The sequence below is a fragment of the Gymnogyps californianus genome, chromosome 7 (assembly GCF_018139145.2).
Source record: "Gymnogyps californianus isolate 813 chromosome 7, ASM1813914v2, whole genome shotgun sequence".
Classification (NCBI taxonomy): Eukaryota; Metazoa; Chordata; class Aves; order Accipitriformes; family Cathartidae; genus Gymnogyps; species Gymnogyps californianus.
Genome location: NC_059477.1, coordinates 35,354,035 through 35,375,821, shown reverse-complemented (window position 1 = coordinate 35,375,821; position 21,787 = coordinate 35,354,035). Strand labels below are relative to the sequence as shown.

Below are 21,787 nucleotides of genomic sequence, written 5' to 3'. Positions count from 1 at the left end.
TGTAAGATATTCAGGAGAAGGGGGGCCGGGAATATGGGGCCTGAGCTGATGGGAAAGTGGTGTGCTGGAGTAAGAGGAAAGGGAATGCAAGTGCAACTTAGTGTTGGTCAGTTCAGCCTTTTCAGGCCACTTGCCTGCTTGAGTTGAGACGGTGTTTTTATGCAGAAGACCTGCATTTTCTGTGCCCTATGCTTAGACCTACTGTGTTTTGTTTTTTTTTTTTCTCCTGATGTAGCATTTTATGCATCTAGACTGAGAACTTTAATGAATTAAGGATATGTGTCTTTCCTGTTGCATGGCTTAATTTAGCACATTCAAATTCAACACCAGTGTGTGGCCCAAACACTTGAAAGCTATTTAGAAGCAAGAATACTGAAACATAATACATCTGCTTTTCTGTCAGAAAACTTGTAATTAGTCACATGGAGACACTTGAACATTAAGGCCAGTCTTCAGGATTTGAGGAGGAATGGGAGTTCAGAGTGCCATGTAATGGTTCTGGTTGCACACTTTTTGGAATTCATTATCAGCTCATTATTTTAAGCTAATAACTGATATTTCAGCTGAAAAATGAAGTTAAGGGGATGCAAAAGGCATAAATAACATTGTGGGAAATGCCAGTTTGCACTGTTTTATTTCCCAGCTGAAAGGAATAGCTTGTGCTTACTTGGAGCAGTGTTGTATACTTAATTGGAGCTGCTTGGATGAGCAGGAATTAGTTAAATAATGTGATGGAGAAGTCAGGAAAGAAGTGAAATAGTAGTTTTCAAACTTCGAAGTTTTTCTCATCTTGGGAGACATTTTGGGAAGGTGCTTGGAGAGGACAAAAGATGAAGTATCGTATTTTATTTGAATCAAGGTATTACATTTTGAGCAGATGTGCCTTCATTACACATACAGCTGGGGCTAACAGGAAACTTGCAGAGTGGCTAGGCTGTGCTGACCAGTCTGTTAATATTTGAAAAGGAAGGAGTGCAGGTGAAAGTGGACTACTGGCCTCCATTCCAGCCTCAGGCTGAGCAGCTGAGATGGTGCAGGTTTTTATGTATTATTGAAACAAATTTATTGTATCTTATATTTTAATAGTTTTCTCAACTTCAGCATGACAATGATTTTTCCTCAATCAAGGAAAAATGTTGGGGGGGGGGGGGGGGCAGGCGGCAGTGGTGTAGCCCAGGGTCAGGGTGGGTAGTGCTTATCAGGCAGTGATGGGTATGTACTTGATGGGTGAAACGAAACCTGTTAAACATAGCATGTCACTCTCTCAGTCCACCCTTCCTCGTTGCTCAGCCCTACCAACACAGTGGTTTCTCTTCTGGGGCAGTGCATTTGGTTGCTGTTGTAGAAATGTGTTCTCACAGATACCAAGGATAGTTTAACAAACAGCAACACATATATTATTTCATGTTATATTGGATGATTATGGGCTCAGTTTTCTGCCTGAAGACTGGCCCACGATGTCGTGAGTCCTTTCTGGCTCTCCCCATCATCGCTGTGCTGGGGAGAGGTAGCAACAGAGGGCTGGTGCTGCCCCGTCTCCCTGGGAAAGGTCATGGCTGTCTGCTGAGCCTCTAGCAAAGGCAGGAGTAATAGCTGTTAAGCTGGAAAGCATTAAGTGTATGGCAGAGAATGGAGGAAACAAGACTCACAAGGGGAGAGATGCACAGCACAGATTTGTTCAGTTAATTTGAACGCTACCTTTTTTCCAAGGGAAAAGGAAAGATGTAATCAATTAATTGTTAATTTAATTATAGATGCTCGGAGCATTAATATTCTTAGTTAACTTTTCATCTAAAAGCTCAAATATGATGTCATAAAAGTAGAGAACTTGTCAAAAACCGAAATCTTGAATTCTTTATGCTAAAATATATAGTTGAATAGTCTGATTACTGACATGCATCACAGCAAATTGTCTTAGACATATGGAAGACACATGGGTTTTGGAGAAACAGGTAATTTGACTGTGTTTGCATCCATGTTAGTAACTGTAAGGGGAAATAAAAGACCTGTGATACCAAGATGGTTTTCTCACCACTTTCTAATCTGTCTTTATGACTTCAGGTGGTTCTGTGCTTTTGCAGTGCATTATAAGAAATGAAACATGAAAGACAGTCTTGGCTAAATTTGAGGTAAGATCAAAGCCTCTATTTTTTTCAGTAATACTTTATTTTCTAAAATGTAATTTAGACAAAAATAGACTGAAGCTTCCCTTCAATGAAAATATAAGATATTCATAATATTGAAATGAAATCTACTCTGCACTTCTTTCTCAAGATAATGTTTCCAAATGCTAGTAACAAGTACAGTTTATTATTAAATTACAACTGAAGATTAAGGCAGCTGTCTGTAGTGCACTCTACTTGTGAATGCATGAGTGCATGTATGATGATGTGGTTTTCAAGAAGACACTAGTAGATTTGCCACATTCTTCATTTTTGAGATAAGTTCATATGCTATGTTTAATGTGTCAGAGTAATATTTTTGATCAATACTCTCCATCTATGACTATCACAGTCGACATTGGTAAGAAAATGTCAGCTCCTTAGAAGTAATGCACTTGAAGTGGAGTAGCTGTGCTTCTTCCAGGGATGTGATGGAAGATGGTTGTGGCCTGTTGCTGCAAATCTGGGGGAGTGAGGTTGAGACGGCCCAGATTCAAGACAAAAGTCCTTTGAGTTAGCTGAAAACAAGTACCTGGAATTCAAACACCACTAAATCGGAGCAAATGACATCACCCTTTTATGTGCTAGTACCTACAACTGGTGGTCCTGGCTATGCTGTTCTAACATCCTGTTTGCGTTTTACCATTGTATTTCTTGCAATAGTGGAACATCACATCAGTTTTCGCTTATACATGTGAGTTATCCGCATAAGACAGGTGGAGGACTTATTCTTGGAGGCTGATTTTTCTGGTGGCTGATGTGTACCCACAGTGTCATTTGCAAGAAGCTTCCCAATATCATACAATAATAGGAATTAGAAATGGGAAAGACTTTATTGGGAAATCTAGTCCATTTCTCTGAAGGCTGAATCCTCATTGTCTTTTGTACCTTAGTCTATCTTGAATTAATGTCAATGTGACTGATAAGGCAGGTATGTTTTGATGGTAAGGGGATGGCTTCACTTAGTTTCTGGTCACTATTTTCTCTACTGTTCTTGAGTAATGAGCAGAACTTCTTTCTGTTGTGATCTGGTCAACTCCAGCCTACTACCGATGTTGTACCTTCTGCCTCTTCCTCAAGACATTACCTATTGCAGTCTGTGCTGTCAGCATAGTCTGGCACCAAGGCAGGATGGAAGAGAAATTCCAGTTCTTAAAATCAGCCTGTATCAAAGATTAGGCTTGAGACTCGGCAATTTACAGAATGCTTTCTTTACAGTAAAATAGAAATAATTGTAAATAATGTGGAATTTTTCCATATAGAATTATATGAGTACTTTTACTCTATACTGTATAAGCAACTCTACTTTTGAAGAAGTAGAAAATAGATTAGAAAGATAAGAATGCTTCTTGGAGAATTAAAGTTACCTGCCTGACCTCAGCAGAAGAACAAAAATTTTATGCCATCAATTTCTTCTCACAAAATGTCTTACATTATTTCTACTTTTGTAATGTCTTTCACAGGGATAGAGAACTGCTGTCAGTTACGCATTAAGTAGGGTCAGTTTGGATTAAATTGTAGGTATCTCTTGAATTAAAATAAAAAAATAGAAGGGTGGGTCTCAGCGTCCATTTGCATCACTGATATAAGGGTACAGCGCTAGTGTGTAGCTGGAAGCAAACTAATCCTTTTGCAATGCTGTTCTAACCAAAATTACTGTTTTAATTGTGGCTTTACACAAAATATATTTAAAAATATACGAAGATACATTTAAATGTGTAATAATAAGTATAAAAATGTTTGTAAAATATTTTTAAATGTTAAAATAGTACTTCTGAAAGTAAATGAATACAGTGAACAGTAGAAGTATTAATCTCTTACAGTATAAAGATTGTTTTGAAATAGTATCTTCTAAAACACATACCACTTCCTTTTTCTGAAATTATTATGTTGGTGAATAATAACTTCATAGCTGTTCTAACAAAAAATTTCTGTCTTATTTATGACTTGGACTATAAACCTGCAGACATATATGGGGTGCACTTAGCTTTTAAGCCCATTCACGTGAATCCATTGTCCCACTAAATGGGGAAAATGATCCAAATTATACCTTTTTAAGCAAAATCACTTTTTCCTTGATGTACGTCTCCTATACAGAGTCATTTTTTAGGCTAGAAAACAGCATGGGGAAGCTGTTGTCTTCCTTTACGTAGTGTTATGAACAGCTTGGTGTTGAGATGGCTCTGTGCTAACAATGGAAATAAAAGGAAGTGGGAACCAGAGAGGATCATTTCTGACTGATTGCAGATACAGTTTCCTCCTTCTGCATTCGTTCTGCACCACTGTCTTGTCTAGTCATGCTTTGCTTCATACAGAGCTTATAAACTCTTGGGGAAAAAGACCATCTGCCTCTTCTGTATTTGGAAAGTACTTAACACAACAGGGTCTCTGGGTAAATAATGGATACCTTCTCCCTTCTCAAGCTTTCTTGTCATACTTGTTTGCATGCTGTGGTTCAGCTGGCTGTGGGAGATGTACATTGGTCAGATAGATGAGAAGAAACTGAGCACTAGCATTTGGAGGTAGATTCCAGGTTGCAGTACTGCAAGAGGCTGACTCTGGGACTTGAAGAAAGCATAGCCAGTGTCAGACGTGCTGGCTGAACTTACTTATGCATTCATTTAGCCATGGCTACCAGTATAAGACCAGAATTTAGTCTGGTCTCATACTGTCTGGGAAGTATTTTTAGGTGCTTATGCAGTGAATTTTTTTCTCTTATTCTTGTTGACATTTGTAGGAATTTCCTAGCTAAACTTATGTACTTTATTTTAAATGTTAACTGCTACTTATTCAGCACATAAGCTGGAAATGAAATACTGGTGAATTTTAAGAATCCACATCCTCAGTATTGCAGGTCACCCTATCGGGTGGATCATGAGAAGGGTATTTGAAGTGGTAGAATGGGCTTAACAAAGAAGTCCTGTTACTTGCTGAGATCTGAAAGTATGTGTCACTTGGGCCACAGGATTTTGTAACAGCAAGCACAACAAGGATGCTGCACAGTAAAGATGCTACACACTCAGAACTAATTCAGTCAGCAGAGAGGAAGAATTTTATTTTCCTATCAGTCACTTTTAGTAACTATAATAGAGAGGAAATGAAGTATGGTCTGAAGGTTAAAATGCTGTCTGGTGATCTGGATTCAGTCCTCTACCCTGAGTGACACTGAAGTAAAATTTTGTCTTGTCTCTTTCTAGTCTAGGAGACCATAGATGTGACTCATGTGAATAGTGAAGTGAAAAGCATGAATTAGAGGTCTTAAAGATTTACATTTAATATGCTATCTTGAAAGACCCTTTCTTTGAAATTCTTCAGTGAGTGCTGTAAGCATTGTTTGTTAGACTAATAGGTGCCTAAACTTAAGGCAGTTACACTTTTGTTTTTAGCATCATGGGAATTTCTTGATTATGTACTTGTATTCTAGTCATATTAGGAGCAAGTGAGAACTTTGATATATTCATACTCTAAGTTATTTCAAAGATGTGGAAAATTCAGCACTTGTGGAGTTTGCCTAGAAATTCTTGGAAATGAGAATTATCCCTCCACTTCTGGAAAGTGCCACTAACTACATATTCATAATATTCACAGGTTCTCAAATCACCTGTAAACCTTAAACAGCCTTTTTCTTCATCAGGAATCTTATCTGTTAGTGGAATGAGCTGTCTCAAAGGCCATATTTATTGCCCTACTTTCCCATATGCCTACTCTTCTTCCCTACAGAAATATTCTTGGATCCAAATTACCACCTAGCAATGAGGATGAGGTAGTGGACTATAAACAGGCTTTGTAGTATGCTTCACTTAATTGATAAGATAATGCTAAAATATTGAACATTACAGGATACCAGAGTGATCAGGTCTCTATTTCTGATTCTCAAGCACTGGTCACCATGCAGCTAATGTTTGGGGTTTTTTTTGCTGACAACCTAAAGACAGCTCTGCCTAAGCTGTTATGGGCAGCTTTAAGAGGTTTGTACTATTCTATACATAGATTGTTTGACCCCTTTACAATGGCTGATTGGTCTCCTATTAGGAGACTCCTGTTTTCTTCTTAATTAAAATAGTTTCCTGATAATGCTTTCCAGATGTGGCTTCCTAGTGTTTTTCTTTAATTGCCCTCAAGGTAGAGTTTTGTGATCATGCTTCTCAGGTGTGGTTTGCTAATTGCTTTTCCTTAATCACACAGTATGCATGCAACAGTAAGGTTGCTTGAATAGGTCATATCTGGCCAGGGACATCAAGGGCAATGAGGAAAAGCTTCTATAGATACATCCGTGATAAAAGGAAAACTAGGGAAATTGTGGGCTCTCTTTGGAAGGAAACAGGAGACCTCGTTACCTGGGACATGAAGAAGGCTGAGGTACTCAGTGACTTTTTTGCCTCAGTCTTCACCAGCAAGTGCTCCAGCTACACTGCCCAAGTCACAGAAGGCAAAGGCAGGGACTAGGAGAATGAAGAACCATCCACTGTAGAAGATCAGGTTTGAGACCATCTAAGGAATCTGAAGGTGCACAAGTCTGTGGGACCTGATGAGATGCATCCGCGAGTCCTGAGGGAACTGGTGGATGAAGCGGCTAAGCCACTATCCATCATATTTGAAAAGTCGTGGCAGTCTGGGGAAGTTCCTACTGACTGGAAAAGGGGAAACCTAACCCCCATTTTTAAAAAGGGGAAAAAAGGAAGACCCGGGCAACTACAGGCCAGTCAGTCTCACCTCTGCCCAGCAAGATCATGGAGTGGATCCCCCTGGAAACTGTGCTAAGGCACATGGAAAATAAGGAGGTGATTGGTGACAGCCAACGTGGCTTCACTAAGGACAAATCATGCCTGACAAATTTGGTGACCTTCTACGATGGGGTTAGTGGATAAGGGAAGAGCGACAGACGTCATCTGCCTGGACTTGTGCAAAGCATTTGACACTGTCCTGCATGACATCCTTGTCTCTAAATTGGAGAGACATGGATTTGGCAGATGGACCACTCGGTGGATAAGGAATTGGCTGGATGGTCGCACTCAGAGTTGTGGTCAATGGCTCAATGTCTGAGTGGAGACCAGTGAAGAGTGGCATTCCTCAGGGGTCAGTATTGGGACCGGCGCTATTTAACATCTTTGTTGGTGACATGGACAGTGGGATTGAGTGCCCCCTCAGCAAGTTTGCTGACGCCACCAAGCTGTGTGGTGCGGTCGACACGCTGGAGGGAAGGGATGCCATCCAGAGGGACCTTGACAGGCTTGAGAGGTGGGCCCGTACAAACCTCATGAAGTTCAACAAGGCCAAGTGCAAGGTCCTGCCCATGGGTTGGGGCAATCCCAAGCACAAATACAGGCTGGGCAGAGAAAGGATTGAGACTTGGGGATGTCTGACAAGAAGCTCAACATGACCTGGCAATGTGCACTTGCAGCCCAGAAAGCCAACCATATCCTGGGCTGCATCAAAAGAAGCATGACCAGCAGGTTGAGGGAGGTGATTCTCCCCCTCTGCTCCGCTCTTTTGAGACCCCACCTGGAGCACTGAGTTCAGCTCTGGGCCCCCCAACATAAGAAAGACATGGACCTGTTGGAGGGAGTCCAGAGGAGGGCCACAAAGATGATCAGAGGGCTGGAGCCCCTCTCCTATGAAGACAGGCTGAGAGAGTTGGGGTTGTTCAGCCTGGAGAAGAGAAGGCTCCGGTGAGACCTTACAGCAGCCTTCCAGTACCTAAAGGGGGCCTACAAGAAAGCTGGAGAGGGACATTTTATAAAGGCATGTAGTGACAGGACAAGGGGTAATGGCTTTAAACTGAAAGAGGGTAGATTTAGATGAGATGTAAGGAAGAAGTTCTTCACTGTGAGGGTGGTGAGGCACTGGAACAGGCTGCCCAGAGAGGTTGTAGCTGCCCCCTCCCTGGAAGTGTTCAAGGCCAGGCTGGATGGGGCTTTGAGCAACCTGGTCTAGTGGAAGGTGTCCCTGCCCATGGCAGGGGGTTGGAACTAGATGATCCTTAAGGTCCCTTCCAACCCAAACCGTTCTATGATTATATGTATACATTTTTGGTTTAATTTCTTCAGAATTCATTTTATACTGCCATGATTCATTAAAATAACAAATATATAGGTAGTTTGTAATTAATTTATTAATATCTAGATAATCATGACGTTGTTTCTAATGTTAGCAAATTTCTTATTTAAGTTCGTTAATTCTCTTTAGGTTAGAACAATACCTGAACCTGTATTTTTACTGTAACTTAAGCAAAGGTGTTGAGAGCCTACAAAATAAGGTCATGACATTAATTACCAGAGGAATGTCTTTATTTCCTGTCTCCTGTCAGAAGGTCAGAGTTGCAGGTGTTAACATGACCAGGATCTGTGGATAATGTTATTAGTTTTTGGCAAATTTTTACAGGATGTCAGATGAAAAAAATACAGTATGGATGAGAGGAAAGTGTTATATGAGAACTCTCAGAATGAGATTTCTGTCCATATATAAAGTGCTAATAAATAAGTAGTTAATATAATAAATGATTATTCAGATGATGTTTCCGGTTTTGTCAGACTAGTAAAATTTATCCTTTGCAAATGTATAATTCATCATGTCTCCAAAAATACATTATCTTTTGCTGTTTCCCTTTTGAGATAGGCAATTTGAAGCCACTGGGGCAAGATCAGGAGAATATCTCTTTATTACTTCTTCTAGTGGCAAGAGAAGAAGATGGACTGCCTCAGATTCATGTTTCTTGCCAACAGGTCAAACAAGAAATATTTTTTCTTATTTGTTTTTGTTAGATTTAAGTTTTGGATGAGGAGTTATTTCATTGTTAAGCACTAATAACAAATTAGCATTACAGCTGTGATAAATATGTTTAGGACTAAGGATCACAGCAAGGAAACTCCTTTCTTGAACAATAGTGGATGGAAACACAGGCAGCACATAGGTTTTCTCACGCTGTGGCATGGAGTGTGGCAGTGTAAGACAGGGTCCTGCCTGGGGCATCAGCATGATCTCAAGTCCTTAGCCCCATCCCCAAATTTCTGTGGTAGTAGCTAAGATTTGAGTGCAGGTCCAGCCAGATGTGATTTAAGACGTAAGGCATGTTCTACTAATGTCTTGAAATGAGAAATTGTTTGGGAGATCCCTGATTATGGCGTGCTTTTTTTGTAATTTTATTTTTAGGTCTAGAAGCTGTTGCTGAGTATCAGCACTTGCAAGTACTAACTCACTAGTCTCAGAAGAACAGGGCTCAACCAAATGATTGAAGTTTTGGGAGAGATAGGGACTCTTTCATATAGACAGAAAGTAGATAAAATACTTTGAGAGTTTACAAACTGGCTAAGCTGTCACAGATCTACAAAGCATCTGAAAGGAACTTACAGATTGTGAATGTAGTGCAAGACTGGGAAGAAATTAGAATCCTTGAAAAATTTTTTTAAAAAACCCCCACAACCTCCCCCCCATTTGACTAGCCCGGATCCATGGGCACAGCCTGGATTAATCTCCCCAAATTTCAAGAAGCTATCTGGAGTGACTATGTTAGGACGCTCAGCTTTCCTGTGTGTTTGATATCCAGAGATCCATAGCTGAAATGTCCTCTAAAAGTGCATTGCGCGCTCTGTGGGAAGAAACCCTAAGCAATTTGCTTCCCAATTCAGTTGCTTTAGAGATGAGCCTGGTGACAGGTGGGAGAAGTCTGGGCCTTGTTGTCCCGTAGCAGTAAAAGGTCATCAGCAAAATGCCCTTCAACACCAGCCTTTTTCCCATGGTGCTGTCGGGAAGTGATTTACAGCTTGTTGATGCTCTGCATCATCTGGTTCCCAAACGGGCGCCTGCGCTAATGACAGTGGTCCCTTCCTGCTTCCTTGTGCTGGTTGAAATGGCTCATGTCTATCTTCCCCATCCTCAATGTGCTGCCTGTCCCAGGTAGTCTTGGGAGCCGCTGTAGCTCCAGTGTACAGATGGGATATACTTTCTTCCAGAAGAAATCTCTCTAAAAGTATTTGCTGCATAATTGTGCTTAAGTTATTATTTCGTGCTGAGAATGACCACAGACTATCTTGCTCTAATTATAGTCGAATTTATTGAAAAACACCTTTTGGCTTCAGTGTTGCCCCTCTCGGTGCCAGCTGGATGGTCTTGTGGATTTGTTTACACATAAGTACTTTGTCCTGGTGTTATTTAACTTATGCTCTGACTTGAAAGAACAGCTGTTGAAATATAGGTCTGCTTTTATACCTGTATCTCAAAGGAATATGTTCTTTAATTCAGCAGTGAAAAGGTTTAATAAACTGCCAGTGATCAGAATCTAATTGAATTTGCTCAATTAGAAAGAAGCATTGAATGGGTTTAAAAAAAATTGGAAATATACTGAAAAATTAAGCTTTCAGAAATAAATTTTAAACTAGACACCAAAGAACATTTTTATCATCTTCCCATTATTACTTAAAAAGGGAATCAGATTTAAATGGGTTACACAAATGATCTGAATGTGAAAAGCCTGCTGCTATGGCCCCATGGCTACAGGAAGGGAGCAGCAGGGACAGTCAACAGGTGGGTCCAGTATGTATGTAGCTCATGTTGAACTGCACAGGTTGCAGTTGTGATCAAGTTATTCTTGATCATTGTACCTTTGTACAAAGTGCCTTTTTGTGTTTTACACTCCCACCTTTTCATGAATGGTGGGAATATACTGGCAGGATTATACTAGATAGACTCTGTTATGAAGTTCTCCCTTAATATGTATGCACAGAAAGTCAGAATATGGAGGGTTTGATTTTTATTGGTTTAAAACACTTTTAATAGTGTTGCCTAATTGATACATTAATTACATTCATGTGATGCTAATTTAATTGGAGGAGGAAGATCTAATAGAGCACTTCCGGATTTCTTGTCAACATAAAATAGATGGCCTAAATAGATGTTGTGCTAAGAATATTACATGACTGAAAACGAGGCCTAATTTTATTAATGGAATTATTGATTTTGATGTGTGATTAGACATGGTATTTATAGATGAATTTTAAGTTATGTTAATATATAATTGAGTACAAGTATGAAGAATTGCATTCTTTAGGTAAAATTGGACAGCCAATAAATGAATTGCCTATAATAGCTCTAGTAACTTGACAAATTAGTATGGCAGTTAGCAGTTTTTGTAAATGGGCACACCATGTCTGTTGAAGTCTACCACTGGCAGTACTGTGACTTAGCTGGTATTGTTCCTAAGCCTCTTGAATGAGCCACAGAATGATGTTAACAAACGTAGAAATGAACTCGCCTCTTGGTACTTTCTGCTATCATCCCAACAAAATCTTTATACGCATGCCTAACTTTAAGAATACAAGTGGTTCCCTTGAAGATTTTTTTAATGCTTTGCTAGATTAACAAATCTACATGCTGCTCCAAATGTGCCTTATTTTCAAATGCTGAATCTTTTTTTAGTGTGGATTGACAATTACTAGTCTTGAAAAGAAAAGAAGGTGCAAATTGATAGCAGTATGGGGCAAGCCTTTGTAATATGAACCTGTGTGAACTAGTGCAATAAGGCATAATATCTGTAGTTCATAACATTTTGCTGTCATTATCGGTTGAGAATAGATTTGAGTCTCTGTTTTGGAGGACAGATGTTTAAATCATTCAATGCCTAAGTCCTTGTGGATGTTGCATAGTGTAATATGTCAGTTGGCATGTACTGGGTAAGATGCATGAAGGATTCTTGCTATATTCAGCAGTGATAAGAGGCTGCATTCAGTTCTGAGCATCGTGTTTCATGAAAGATACAGGGAAACGGAGAATTCAGATGAGGCCAACAACTAGAAGTCTTGTAAACCATGAAAGAACTGTAGCTTATAAGGATGGGGGAAAAAGTGAAGCAAAACTCATCTCCAGTCTGAAGACATAGAACATGGAAAGAAATAAGCTACATACACTGTGGATGAGACAGAGGGTATTGGGATTAAATTTAAGTGTGGGAGACTTAGATTTGATGCTCTGAAAAACTTTCCATCAACAATGAGGATAGTGAAGCATGAATAGGTTACATGGGAAGGCTGTGAAGTCTGCCCCTATGGACTGTTAGAAATCACACAGGTATGACAGCAGGGGTTGGACTAAGTGGCCTCTATTTTTTTAATTATTTGCAGATACTGAACTGTGAACATTGCTATATTGCTATGGGAATGCCTGTGGATTAAAGTATGATCTCAGCATACAGCACAGAGTTAGGGGCCACTGAATTTTACTACTACTTGTTGTATCCTTTGGATTTCCAAATTCTGTCTCTGCTTTTCAGCGCAAAGCTGCCCCGGCTGTACTTAGTGAGAAGATGCTGGGAAGAAGAGAAAATATTGCTGTCAGAATGTGATCCTGCTGAAAATTGCTTTATATTTGCCAAGCAATTGATCAACAGTATAAAGTTATGTAATGATTTGCAGAGATCTGAATGCTTTAACAAAAAACGTTGCACACAAATGAGTGGGGCCTTTTAAAAGTCAGTGAATTGCCAACCCATTCAAAAGATCCAAATATTTTTTTCTCTCAGTTCTGGATCAGTTCTCACAATTGCATTGATGCCACTGTTTCAAGGATGGCTGTATCTCATGTCAGGAGTCCTGACATGTATTTGAACCTCCAGGTTTTTGAATGCTCTTATCCCCTGTGCTTTTGTGCTAGTGGCACCTTTTTAAAACCTACTTTGTCACTGGTAGCTCTAACTATGGATGGATAAGATGATCGCACTGCTAGTGAGTGCTTTTAATAAAGATACCTATATACCATAAAAGAATCTAAATAGAACAGACACAGGCAAATCTGAATTTGCTTCAGTGATAATCCTGTTTGACCCTTCCTCTGACAGCTATTTATTAACATTTAGTTAGATTAGTCCCATGTGAATGTGGAGACTTGCTGTGGTTTCATAGAAAAGGAGACACTTCATCTCCTCAAGATTTAACACGAAAACTGCCTGAATGCTACAACTTTGAGGACTGCATTGGCACTGAGTTTCCTGGTTACGGGAAAGCTAGTGGTTTAGTGCTACTTTTGTCAGGTCTGATAAGATTTGCATATTTATATAAATGTATGAGTTCTTCAAAGACTGTTTAGAGATTTTAAAAGTTTCTACAGAGAAATTGCATTTAAATCTGTAGTTGTGATATATAACTGATGAAAGCAAAATTTGTGTTTTAATCTGGCTGGAAACAAGTCCTGATTCCCATGAAATGCTCATGTTGGGTGGTTTTCAACCAAAACTTATGTCTATGGCCTGAAGTTTTGGGGTCAGGAGCATGGCACTGTTCTGCATTGGCTTGAGTCTGCTCTCACTGAAGATACTGGCAGCAGAAACAGCCCAGGGCTGCTGCTTTTCAAAATCTGCCAAACTTTGGGCTTGTCCATGCTGTGCTTTGGAGTGCAATGCATAGATTTCCGAGCTAGTTACTAACCCAGCTTTGGAATTGAAATGGGTCAGAGTGAAGCTGTGACTGAGCTGCTAAGTCCTGCTGGGAGATAGGCTAATTACCTTAAGCGTTAATACTGAGAAAATATAGTTATATAGCCTTCAGGTCTATACTAGTAACAACACAGTACTGCATTGAGCTGCATGGTTGTACTGTAATAAGTTTGAACTCCTGTTGGGATCTTTGTGCCTTGCTCTATTACATGTTGTAAATTCTACCGTCATTCTTTTCTGTTTGAAGATGTCCTAAAGTTTTAATACTTTCTGTTTTCTAATACCTGGGGAGTTTGTCCACCAAAAGGAAAAGCAGCATTAAAATAGAAGACAGTTATAGCTCCTTCACTTCCTCTGGACTAGGAAACACTAAATGCGAAACTAAAAAGCAACTAGTCCTCCTTAACAATAATACATAATGTATTTCTCAGAAAAATATGTATTATTTAACAATAATGTTTGGAATATTTTAATGTGAACTGTAACTGTGATTTGCAATCCCATCTGGTGCAATTTTTCTTTGTTAATAGTTATTCATTACAGCCAGCTAGTGTGTGATGTATGTTATGACATAAACTTTAAAATATACACGCAGGCATTTCAAGTTGCAGTTATTCTGGAGCCTCTGTATTTGGTTATCATTAGTTTCATGTACTTGTAACAGCAAAACCTTATGGCTGTATAAAAAAATTTTGAATATTGTAAAACTGACCTTCTCAATGGATAATGCATGAATTGCAGTTTATGAATTGGGGATAACCAGTTGTCGTGGTTTAACCCAGTCAGCAACTCAGCACCACGCAGCTGTTTCCCCTTCCCCCTCCCAGTGGGGTGAGGAGGAGGAAAGGAAAGGAAAGAAGTAAAACTCGTGGGTTGAGATAAGAACAGTTTAATAACTAAAGTAAAATATAATACTAACAATAGTAATAATGAAATATAATAATAGTAATGAAAAGGAATACAACAAAAAAAGGAAGGGGGGGGAAGGAAAAACCAGTGATGCACAATGCAATTGCTCACCACCCGCTGACTGATGCCCAGTTAGTTCCCGAGCCGCGATCCGTGCCTCCTGGCCAACTCCCCCCTGTTTATATACTGGGCATGACATTCTATGGTATGGAATATCCCTTTGGCTAGTTCGGGTCAGCCGCCCTGGCTGTGCTCCCTCCCAGCTTCTTGCACACCTGCTTGCTGGCAGAGCATGGGAAACTGAAGAGTCCTTGGCTTAAGATAAAACACTACTTAGCAACAACTAAAACATCAGCGTGTTATCAACATCATTCTCACACTAAATCCAAAACACAGCACTGTACCAGCTACTAAAAAGAGAGTTAACTCTGTCCCAGCTGAAACCAGGACACCAGTAAAACTCAGCTTATGGTGAATTTGGAGATCAGCAAGTTGCTCTAGGTCACTTGTGGAGAGCTATTTAACCCTTGTGAGAATCAAATAATTTAGAGGTGGCAAACAATTTATTGAAAGGGAGGAATTAAGCTATTAAGATTGTCTTAGTCTTGTTTCTTGGCAGGTTATCTCCCTGGTGGTATAGTAGGTTAGAGTTGCTGCGGTAGAAACAAATGGTAATTGGAGCCTTGGAGTCGATTTGTGAGAGCAGTGAAGAGGGTGGGTGTGCAAGTTTGTATCTTCGCTCAGCTACAACTATAACTCTTCAGTTTATGATCATGTAACCTCAATGCATGCCATTTCCACAGCTGTCTACTCAAAGAGAACATGTTGACTGAAATTCTTTTTAATTTTTGTTCTCTTGCCAAATACCTGTATTGCTAAGGGTGGGAAAAGGAAAGAAGTTTGCACATTCTACATCTCTTTAAGTGTTGCTGGATCTTTTATTTTCTCCCATTTGCTTTCCTCGCCAGTCTCGCTCTTCTCTCTTGCTCTGCAGTTGGAAACCCCATGGAGGCTGCTCCATTATTGTAGAGAAAAGGCTCTTTAAGATGCTTTTACCTTCAGGTTATTTTTTTCCTTGTTTTCTTTTCCCTTCAGATCCCCATTTTTCCCTACTACCTGTAGCATAAAGAGTTGTTTGCTTCTGTAGCCTGAAGTTCTGTTTACTTGCTTGCAAGGGAAGACAGAATTGTCTTTCTCTTCCTGACATGCTGTCAATCGTTGTCTTCTTCCAAGGTCTTTCACTTCATATTTTTTTCCTCACAGATCTTGTTTTTCTTTCAGCTGCCCAAAATTTCTTTCCCTACTGCAGTGCCTGTAGATTCCTTTGATCTCTGCTTTTTCTGCCCTAAAACCTCAGGGAACCTGTCTCTGCTTCCCCCTGCTTCTCTGCTTTGCCTCTGTGTCCTCTTTGCAGCACTACTGCGAGGACCCTGAGCTGTGTACCGACATCCCCTCCTTCTGGTGCAAGTGGGCATCTTGGAAACTCTCTGCAACCACTTTTTCTGGGAGCTGGGTGAGTATGTATATAATTTGATGTACTCAGGGCTGTAGCTAAGCTAGGCACAGCCTGACATAAAAGTAAAGGACACACATGATAACATTAAAATCTTGGAGCACATCTAAAAGTTTTGGATACATAAGGGTCACAATCTGAGGCTTTTTTCATTCTGTGTTGTAATGAATATGTATGTGATGGTAACAATACACTGATTTTTATTTTAAAAAAATTTAATATTTCAATTACTACAGAAAAGCAAGGTCTGCCACCCAGTCCATGGTAAATGTTGTAGAACATTTTTAAAAGGTTTCCTGGCTAAAGTGAAAGTCTATTTTAAAGTTATTAAAGTTCTATAATGAGCTACCTTTCTAAGCTCACCGATAAAAGTATAATATTCTGTGGCTTAATATAATAATTCAGTGAAATTAACCAAGTAAGTGGTCAATGAAGCAAATGATTAAAAAGCAGAAGATTGAAAAATGAAGATTAAGAAGGGATAAAATTGCATTTTCTATTACTGTACATTTTGTAGGTCATAATTAAAGTCCTCTGCATAAAGAGTAAAAACATCCTTTTAAAATGTGCAGAAGTATGTAGGGGTGCTTACATTTTTGCCCACTGTATCAAACTGTGTATGTGTTGCTAACTTTATGCAGTGTGTGTAATAGGTGTTAACAGTCTTACATTTGTTTCTGCTTCCATTGCTACAAAACAGATGTTCAACTGTATTCATTGGTGACTTCAGTCTTTTATATTTCTGATAAGCACTTTTATTTTAAATTAAGTATACAAATCGTCAAAACTGAAAGTACATTAGCTAGAACACCTGCTCATTTTTCATGCTCATATGTAAAGAGGATTACAAGGTTTAAAACGTTTGCAAGAGAATCTGCAAACCAGGAAAAAAGTGAATAAATGACTGAAATTGTCTTAAGCAGCTGTTCCAGCTTTCCTGCCTTTCTACTGTTTTTTGCTAAATATCCTTAGCTGGATTATACAGGCACTGTGGGGTATAAGAATGACCAGTATACTTGAGGAGAGAATATTTTTTCAATTGCTCATATGAATATTTAGGAAGGTTATTTTATTGGCCTGCACTGTAAGATCTCTTCCTTCTTATTCAGCACTGAGGAATGATTGTTGTAAAACTACTTATTGATTTGGGAGAGTTGCATCACATTCCTTTGTGCGGAAGGACAGGGTTATCTTAAAATCAGGAGGCTGCAGAATAGCGACTGAGAACTCTAATTTCTACATTGCTTATGTCCAAGGGTTATTTCAGGAACATGTCATGGCTACTCTGTAGCCTTTTTCCCCCCCACCCTGGGAGTCTGGATGTGCTCAGGGCATGTACCTGGAGACTTGAAGGGTCCCACAGTTCAGGTGGACATTGTAGGCTACATTTCAATAGCAGACATCTTAAGTCTGGGTTCTTCTGAACATACTATAAAAGGTCCTTTAGCATTAGCATCTTCTGATGCAGAGTGCAACATGGTTTAACACCAGCTGTGTTGCCTTTTCCTGATCTTATCACAACTGCATGTATTCCCAGTACTCTTGAGCTTTGAGTGTGAAAATAGCATCAGTCTGTTTCTTCCAAAGTCTTCATAGAAAATCTACCAATAAGCTTGGCACTAATTTGCAGCTTTGATCCCAGCAGAAATACTTGGATGTTAGAAGTAATCTATTGTGATCAGTTTTTATTTGATAGGCTTCTGTCTCTGGGAGTGCTAATTCATTATCTTGTGCATTAAACAAATGTTTACAGTTAGGTTCACAGACCATATTAAGGCATTTTAAGGCCATGTTCAGCCCTGTTATTTTGCACAGAGACAGGATATTTAAAGAAGCGGGGGGGGGGGGACGACACACAAAATAAAAAAAAAACAAAACCCTCCAAAACTACCCCAAGCAACCTCCAAACTCTTTGCAGCATTGGTTTGATACCAAGCAATGGTGGGTGTGCTTGTGTGAATGGAGCAGCTACTAAAGGGAGGTAAGAGACTCAGGGTTAGAGATCCTGCCAGAGGGGAGGTCAGTGGAGATGTGTTTGGAAGTCAGCAGGAGCTGTAACTTGACAGGCTGGGCTATTTCTTTTAAGAGCTAGCTGCTCTTAAGTATTATTAATTGTCACTCAGAAAATTCCTTTTGACTTCATAATGCTGGTGATGATAAGCAGCAGCTTAGAGACTCTCAGATGTGCATTACTGTCGTTTGTTGGCTGTGCTACATGGTTGACCTCATGCAAAGACAGTGGTGTGGGCTTGGTTTACATCATCTTTGCCTATTGCCTCCTTGCACTCATACCTATATCTGGATCTTTGCTTTCATCCTATGGCTGGAATATTTTTAACTTTGTGTACTTGGCACCAAGAGTAATTTTAAGCTCTGCATAAATTAATGGCCTGGATTTTATCAGTGTCAGACTTCCTCAATTCCTACTGGTGTTGGTGGAAATCATTTGAGCTTAACACTGCTGAATTTCAAGCCATTAGCTTTAAATATGTAAACAATTGTCCTCAGGCAATTGGGTATAAATGTAATCACTTGAGTTTTGTAACACTAGTTCTATAACCAATCAAGGACTATTATTCAATAATTTTTGCATTAGTAATTTCTTTTAAGTAATATTTACCAATATTTCAACACTATAGGTATTACACAGGAGTCTTTGAAAGTCTCAGTGTATTCAGTTTTCATAATTAAGTATGATTTTTGCAGTTACCTTTAATATCCTAACTTGGGGACCTCAATTGAATCTAATTATGTTTCAATTGAAAATAAGATATTCCACAGACTAAAGCTGTAGATCAGGGCTCATTACTAAAGCAGCTCATTATTTTTAATGAGCAACTTCATTATATCTGATTCTGCAGAGAACAAGACAATTCTGTCGATGCAGAGAAGCTTGTTAAACTTTCATAGTCAGCAGCATATGACTAACAGCCTGAATCGGGCAACAAAGATTAGTAGGGTTAAAGAAACTACCTGATAGGATTCTAGCCTATCCCCACAGGTGAGTGATAACAGTCAGTCTGCAAAATAATTTTCTATTTCTTTTCTGTTGGTGTGAACTTTGTTAGGCTGGAATGGTTTTATATTACCTTTTAAGTGGTCTCTTTTAGAAAAAGAATTCCAAGAAAAATTCATGATAAAACATAATTTTCAGGGAAGTTCTACTCTAAAGAAGGTGGTAACAACATCTTTCTGCCAATCCGAGTGCCTGCTGGGAGTGTTACAATACACGTAGTTCCCTAATGCAGCATTTTGTGTTTGGTTTCTGAATTAGCTTAAAATGTGTAAAATCATGTTACTTGACAAGTGTCTGGGGAGGATACAAATTAGCAAGGTATCTCAGGTAAACAGACTGTTAATAAGCATGATGCAGGTACCTGTGTGCCTCCTGGTAGGGAGCTCTGTGCTGTTCTGCTGCACTGAGTCTGTCGGGGATCCACTGTGAAGGCGCAGGAGCTTTGTCCTCTGTGCTGAGGAAGTCAGTGGCTCTGCAGATCTGCTCCTGGATTTCCATTAATGCATTGTGAAAAAGGAACAGGTATTATTAAACAGTGAGGACATAGCCAGAAAATGGGCTTACCTGTAAGTCTGATCAACCTTTTTGTCATCTTGGACACAAGCTATTTGGTGAAAAATGCAAAATTTGAACTAATTTATTAGGGACTTCTAGCTTATTTGTTACTGTCTAGGGTCATAAAACTGATGTAGTGTTGTAGTCTCTGGCTTTCATGCTCCAGCCCTGTGACTATGGGTAGTTGTCAAGGGTGTGGAGAGCTCAGCATTGATTTGCTCCCCTTTCTGCCCAGGCGGAGTGCAGCCAGCACCCACCCAGACCTGCTCATACTGGGTGATTGGGCTTGCCTTTGTGCTCTCATACCTGTACTTGAAGAAATATTTGAAGAAATATTTGAAATTCTGCAAACTGAATTTTTGTCAAGTTTTTAATTTGGGCCAGTCTGAGCACTGGTTAACTGGAGGAAATTAAGACAGATGGTCTCTTCCCCTTATGCTGTGCATCTTCCCTGCCCCAGTGGTGGTAACAAGTATTTCTGCAGGAGTTAGGGCTGCAGATGTGTGCTGACTGCTCAGGCATGGGGACTAGGAGAGGCCAGAATAGGGATACTAAGCTTTCAGAGAAAAATAACAAACAACACAATTCCTATTTTTTCATCTTGTTCTGGGAAACAGTTAAATTTGTGAATGAGACTATAAACATCCTGAAGCAGACATAGTGCATACATTTCAATGCAGTCACTTTGGCAAAGTTATAAGCAACTGAAAGCAGAGCTTTGTAGTAGGAAGTGCCTTAGCAGGCAGTCCTATCAGCCCTCTCTATAATCTTTTTAATGATTCAGATTCTACAGAAAAGATGGCTAGGTCATTACACACTTAGATGGGCATCTGATATAAAACTTTCAGTCCTGTGTTCAAAAAAAAATAGTGTATAAGGAACTAGGACAGCTGCAATAACAGATGATGCAGAAACAGCCTGGTAAGACCAAAACAACTGTTTTTATGCAGAAAAAAGATTAATTATGATCAGATCCTTTTATAATTTAATTCCAAAAAGAGGAAGAAAACATAGATGTGAACAGGAAAAGAAGTTAAACTCTACTTCTATAAAAGAAATTTCAAATTGACAATTCTTGATGAAAGTTTCCACAGAAAAAAGAAGGAAGCAAGCAGGAATTTTGGAATCATTAATCATTATTTTATTATCTACATATCATATTGGGAGGAAAAAAAGGAAGATAAGGGAGGTCTCTGAAGATTCGAGGAAGCAAATAATATCCATCTGAAGTGGAGAACAAAAAGACTAAGGAAACTGTGTCCAAGGTAGCCCCTATGTTCAATCTCTAGAAAGACTCTGAAGTAATTCTAAAGCTATCAATATATAAGCAGACAGGGAATGACAAGATGGTTAAAAAAAAAAAATCAACGGTGATGGTTCAAGAAGGTGGCACATCAAACCTGTGTAACTGCCTTTGTTTTGTGGTTAAGGTGGAAGCAGTATGTGATATATCGACTTTAATACTTTCCTATATGGCAATGCCATTAGTTGACTTGGCAGATATAATCTAGGTGAAATCACTGTAAGATCTCAGAGTATGAAGAACCACAATAATAGTGTTTGCCAAATGAGAGTTTTGGTCCCCCAGGGATTTCTGCATCCAGCCCTATTCAGTATTTTCATAAGAAGTTGGCTGGTGGAATAGAGAATATGCTTAGTAAATTTGTAGGTAGTATTTGTACTGAATTAACTTATGTTGGAAGAATCTTCTGACAAATCAGAGAGAATACAAAATAACCTTGATAAAACAGTGACATGGTCTAAAATCAGCAAGATGAGAAACACAGTACACACAATTGTATACTATATCTGGAAAGGTGAAGTTAAATGCACAACTAGAAGATGGGGAAAACTTCCTAGGCAGCAATACAGTGGAAACTTATTTGGGTGTTAGCAGAAAACAAACTAAATATACATCAACAGTTTAGTGATGATTCAAAAAAATGAGACCCGGTGCTGGCCAAGCTCTTGTTAATAAATGACAAAGCTTCTCCATGTTCGGGTAGAAGCTTTGTGTACTTTTCAGTGAAATAAGCACAAGTCTTTGTGCCTCCCACTTCTCTTGTCTCTTCTTTTTGTGTCATCTTAAGTTACTGGAATCAGTAACTGAAACAAACAGAAAATAGAGGTCTTTCCTTACTGCTGTGAGTGGACTTTCTAAAACATCTGACTCATCCCCCTACTTATGTGAGTGATAAAGCAAAATACAAAGC

At 39.3% G+C, this 21,787-nt stretch overlaps 1 long non-coding RNA gene across 1 annotated transcript in view; it reads left to right on the top strand.

The window, feature by feature from the left end:
• The window catches only part of LOC127018633 (uncharacterized), a 53,960-nt gene that overhangs the window by 27,659 nt on the left and 4,514 nt on the right, over positions 1-21,787 (top strand). Inside the window, exons 2-3 of the long non-coding RNA XR_007766797.1 lie at positions 2,062-2,129; positions 15,905-16,003. This is a non-coding gene — a long non-coding RNA (uncharacterized LOC127018633). The remainder of the gene's footprint in view (positions 1-2,061; positions 2,130-15,904; positions 16,004-21,787) is intronic.